General features: G+C 36.8%; 1 long non-coding RNA gene across 1 annotated transcript; it reads left to right on the top strand.

Annotated features, from left to right (window-relative positions):
* Positions 1–1,206: 1,206 nt before the first annotated feature.
* On the top strand, positions 1,207–2,189 carry LOC138927910 (uncharacterized). The gene is made up of 3 exons (XR_011444364.1): positions 1,207–1,446; positions 1,501–1,577; positions 1,632–2,189. It is a non-coding gene; the product is annotated as an uncharacterized lncRNA (long non-coding RNA).
* The last annotated feature ends 3,612 nt before the right edge of the window (positions 2,190–5,801 follow it).

The raw sequence follows: 5,801 nt of genomic DNA, 5'->3' as shown, positions 1-5,801 counted from the left end.
GCCGACGTCGAAGAGCTGCGAGCAACTGAGTTGGGGAAAATGTAATCGGCTGGGCAGCCAGCTCTCGCTTCTTGGCTCCCCAGTTGCCGTGCTCTTTGGGGGTGCTCTTTCGGAGTGTCCTATATTTAGGCGCTCTCCTTGTTTACATTTTCTCGAATGCCGAGAAGGCGATGAACAGCTGTTATCGCTGGCTTTCCCTTTATCTATTGATTTTGTCACGAGGGATTCCGCTGATTTTCATCGAGTTTCCTTTGTGCCGCATATTCACAACAGAGAGGCGTTTTCCCGTTTTTTATGCGAAGCATCGTAAGAGTCGTGCGGCACTTGACAAGAGAGCATTATCATGGGGGTCTCTTGGGGGCGCGAGTCTTAAGAAATTATTTTCGATGCCCATGGATATTATTCTTGGCTTTGTTGACCCAAGAGATTGCAGCTTTATGGGCTATGGAACGTAACTGTTTGCTTATGCTGCTGGTTTATTCTGTATTTTTGGGATAGGGAAATAATAACTCAATTACTTTTTGATACGCACACGAAAAAGATGATTTAAGTGTAATATTATGTTAGTTTTTTACGACTCTTTTATACTTAGAAACCTGAGAAATTTAATAGGAATTTAAAGAATGCTTTAATCACATCAATTTTAATTGAATTATTTTCCAATTCATAGGATAATTTTACTTACTACTTTCCTTTTATCCTTTGCAACACATTAATGGCAGAGTCACAACAACATGCCGCCTGCATATTTCATGAGCTTTTTAAATCGACTTTGGGGGACTATCATCTTGCCATAATCCCCGGTTTCAAGCATTCGGTCTGCGTTTAGCAAGAAAATCCAATTTTGGTGAGCGCAAAACCGAAAAAAATGGCTTCCCTGATACACATACTAAACGACAAAGTTCAAGTTCAAGTGTGAGAGGTACATACACTTCTCGGGAATGTTAAAGTGTAAAAGTTCTAAATATAAAAAAGACTAAAAAACTTAAAAATAATTAAGATTAATATTAAAGATATATAAAGATATATGTACATGGTTTTTTAGAATGGACTTTATAGTATAGAGTCTATACTACAGAACTATCATAAACTATATCGTATTATAAATAATGTTTAAAATAAAATTAGACCCTAAACCCTAACGATTTTGAAGCGATCAAGCTACCTTTTATAATTGTGTCATGTTCTTTGACATATCAACAGTTTGGATATACGAAAATAATCCATTTGGCATTTACATTTCGACTATAACCGAAAAAGTATTCCTTTTAGACCTGAAATTTTTTTATTATTCAAAATTACAGTGCCCATGAAAGCATAGCTCTTCGTACGTCTTACTAGTTCCTACTTGGTGGTCAATGCTCACCCTAACGATCTTGGCGATCCTCCTGGGATTCATCCAACTTGTGCTGTTTCAGTAGGAGATCCACCAAGGCAGTGATGCAGGTTCGTAAGCCACGTCCGTTTGGGGTTAAGTAAGGCTCAAGTTAAATTTTTTAGTTCCTATTGGGAGCTATTCTCGAAGCCTGTTGCAAGCTTGGATAGTCAGAAGTCGACGATTGTTTGAGGTCGCACAGGTAGGGAAATATAATTTCCTTGTGGAACTAGTCTAACACCTCTGATTTATTCAGGTCCTTGGCTATGGGATGCTTAGCTTCCAATCGCTGCTTCTCGTTCTTTTCGGGCATACCTTAAAGCTGTCCTTGACAATCCTGACGATCCAACTTGTGCTGCTGCTGCAGGAGGTCCATAGTCTTGGTGCTGATGCTGGATTGAAGTCCACTGCCGATTTGAAAGGCTTCCGGTTGGCGTTGAGGAGGTGCTTCTGCTGGATCACGCTTGATGGCTTGGCGGTTCTCAAAGGTGGCATGAGAGCAAGGTTCCCAGGGTCAGAAGAAGAATAACGCTTGGGAAGATCGCGTGATGCTGCTCCAGGGGGGACTACCTAAAATAGGCTTAAAGTTCGAGGAGCTTGAAAGATTAGTGCTGGTCCAAATAATTTCCACAAATTCACAATAGATTTATTAACACTATGGAGGATGATCAACCATTAAAACCCTATTCTTCCTCACATACAAGACGTACATTCGTCGCTCAGGCGATACTCCCTGACATTCAATCTTAAATATGCTCGTCGAAAAATAAGAAGTGATCCGAATAAAAACCAGAATTTGTAATTTTTGTAAAAATTTCTTGTCTTCAGTTTACCTAATTTTAATTTGTATAAAATAAACAGTGACTTTAGAGATCAATTCTAAATCGAATAATATATAGTAAATATTTTGTTAATAAAATCTCATTTGGAATATTCACACAATGCTTTTCTTTTGTGTATGTCAGTCCCTCACAGAAACATGCGTTTAAATGTATGCACACATTCAGGACTACAGACAAGGACGTGCTGGATGCCAGGCACCAATAGCACACATACAGAGCTGGCCGACAGTTATGGAATTCAGCACCAGAGACAGGGGCCAGGAGGTTGCCATGATGACGATGACAACGCACTTAGTCAAATTTTTAATGAACTCAACAACGTTTTACTTTCACAGAGAACGTCAGTAGCAAAGGGCAGTGTTTTGGCTTCCGACTATAAAGTACCTATTAATGTTTTTTCTTTGGGGAATACAAATCCACAAAACTGTCGTAAAATGATTAATGTGAGAGAGTCACCTTTATGATTTAAAACCATTCTTTTATATGTTCCCTAAATCCCATATTTTATACCATTTATATTTACTGTATTTATATAAATTATGTATTTATTTAATCCAAAGCTTCATATTAACCCAATATGCCCTCTTCCCCAGAGAGTTTCTGGAATAAACCTAACTACAAGTTGGAAGCATATGATGGAGGACCCTTTTTGAGTGCAGTTGCCTGCAGTTTGCCTCGACAAAGGGAGGGGCCACAGAAAAAATTTCACAGTAGTGCCATTTCAGGTATTTTTTTGTGTTGCCTGCTGCCCCGGCTGTGGCCTCTGCTTCTGCAGGCGGTCTAAATTATAAGCATACTTTTGAGGGCGCCCCGCGCACTCAACCTCCGTGATAATGCTCGTAATTGTGGCATCTGTGGAACACGCATTTGCCGGATGAGAGGAGGTCTCGTGTGCGGTTGGGTCTCTGTCTGTCTCCCACCTTTATTTTTTAGGTGCTTCAAGTGAAAAGCGAGGGAGGCGGGGAAATACCGCAAAATGTTGGCCTGGGCGTATTTCATTTGCATAAAATTATGAGCAGCCGAACAAATGTACAAAATTGTGGCAGTTCGAGGCAGATGAATGCCGGGGGAACTGTTTGCTTGAAACTTCCGCGAATTCATGATGAACACACACTTCAATTAAAGACTGATAGACCAGACAAAAATTTCCAATCGAATCGTACGCCTTGGAGCATATAATCAACTTTTGGCAATTGCAAACTTTTTGCCAGCCAAAGACCCCCGGAGGCCGATTGCTTCGACTTTCGTTTTCTTTTCTGTTTTTTTATTTTTTTTATTTGTATACAGGGTGCTTAAGATGTGCGATGACAGATGCGAAATGCTTGCTCAAGTTACACTGTAAAATATTTTAAAAGATAAAAGATGATTGATAAATCTCAAAAAATGTAATGAAGATCAACCTAATTGGATCTGTATTTGGTATAACTATAATTTTGTTATGAATTTTTTGAAACATCACTAGAGATTACAAAAATCAGCGATATATCTGAACAGTATCAACATTTGTCTCAATAGTTGGTGTATTTATAAATCTATATTTTAACGAATCGATATTCTATTTAAAAGTTTTTACAAAATTGGTTTAAAATTCTAATATGTTTGGTTTTATTATTAAAAATTTTAGTTTGTCGATAAAACGATATTTTCGATAGTCTATTTTTGACATACTATTTAATGCGATATATTTTAACTTCTCCTTTTCAGTATACATGCCTGCACAACACCCTATTCCCATAAATTTGTTGAGAGCCCAACCAATATTTTTTTTGGTTCGTCCTTTTGCCTCCCGTGGCTGTTGACTACAGTCGCCATTGCAACACCAAGAGCAACACAAGCCAGGACAATGCCAGAGAAAACAACAAAATAAAGAAGGAAAAAATAAGAAAAAATAGGTTGACATCCAGTGTCAGTTGCCATTTCCATTTTATTGTTTGGATTGGTGCCAATTGCGCGAACGTTTTCCCCTTGCTCTTCTCTTGTTTTATCCTTTATGTCAATTTTGTGCACACAATTTTTGGCAGCGTCCTTTTTGCATCTTTTATGTGTACGAGTTTGGTAGCTATTTGGGTAAAATTTATTTTAAAATATATACACAGTTTTATAACTTCTCAATTAAGAATTTTCATAACATCTTATATCTCACAAGTAAGTACCTAATGAAAATAAAACCAAACAAACTTCATTCATAAGCTTAAAAGGTTAAAGTCTAATAAAGTAACAAAATCTAGAATATTTGTACACATTCCAGGCTGTGGTTCAACAATCTTTTTAGTATCGAGCTTTAAAGGGTTCTGCTTTTTGGGTCGGTATTCCGGTTAGCTGATTTCTTTCTGCTGTTTTTCTTGTTTTTCACAGTTGGCTAGCTACGTTTTATAGTCCAATGGCGCATCAGCATCATTTCATTTTCACCGCAAGTCCTTTAACCGAAATTGTTCTCGTGTACGTGTGTCCTGCTCGATGAATGTGTGTATGGGTGTTCAGTGAGCTTGAATAACAGGCAGAGCATCCAAAGCGGGTTTCGTATAATCTACAATGTTGATTTCGTGCCCAAACCGTTTTGGATCTCTCTCTCTCTCTCATTGTTAAGTATCCTTTCAGTGTCCTTTCGGTCACATTGACATCGGCGGCAAGCTGCTTTGCGGTTTCATTTTGGCTTACTCCAGGGCTTGTCAGATTTTTGGCTGTGATTTAATTACACTGGATATTGTTAGAGTTTCGGTTTTACATTTAATTTTAATTGCTTACCAATCGAGCTGAATATATTAAGCGCTTTAAGCACTTTCAAAAACCAACAAAATGGGGAAATGTACACTTGACAAAAGGGTTTGGTACAATTTTCAATTTATTTAATTAAATGGGTTCAGTAATTTTCTTTTAAATTGTAATAAAATAGTCAATATCTGCTACCTGTTTTTAATTGTAGATTTAAATAACATACATATATTTAATGTTCTAAACTAAATTTTACCCTAAAAAACCGCTGAAAAGTGAAGGATATTTAAAATGACATTAGAGACACTTACTCTTAAAATAAATAGAAGAAACTCTTGATTATCTTTACCAGATAACAACTTTGAGTTTCTAAACTTTTTCTATTACAATTTTGGTTTTCGTATTTTGAAACTGATTGTTTTTGTTAGAAATTAAGTGCATTATAATGTTTGCTTTGCTTTTACCAAGAAGACTCCTTAGTATACTTTACCAAAGGTTTCTTAGAACATACACTAGGATAATCCTTGTACAAGAGCTGTGGTTTGTGAAGCATATGGTAATGTCTGATTAGCTTTTACCAAGAAGGCTTTTCCTTGAATTTTACCACCAAATTTACAGAACTCAGACTTGGATATTTCCAGTACAAGAACTGTGGTAAGTCTTAGTATTTAAGGCCAGAGTTAAGATTTTTATTTCAATTTTTATAATATTTTTCATTTTATGTTTCTAATTTCAAGAGTCCTCTTTAGGATACAATAAAGTACAATATTTACACAATATAAAATACAATGCTAATAATTCCTTTGACTAAACATAACATTTTTCGTGTGTACCCTATTAATTATGGCCGAGTTGGCAAAAGCCTATAGGCA

The sequence above is a fragment of the Drosophila kikkawai genome, chromosome 2L (genome assembly GCF_030179895.1).
Source record: "Drosophila kikkawai strain 14028-0561.14 chromosome 2L, DkikHiC1v2, whole genome shotgun sequence".
NCBI lineage: Eukaryota > Metazoa > Arthropoda > Insecta > Diptera > Drosophilidae > Drosophila > Drosophila kikkawai.
Note: the sequence above shows the minus strand (reverse complement) of the source record. Positions and strands in the feature narration are given on the sequence as shown.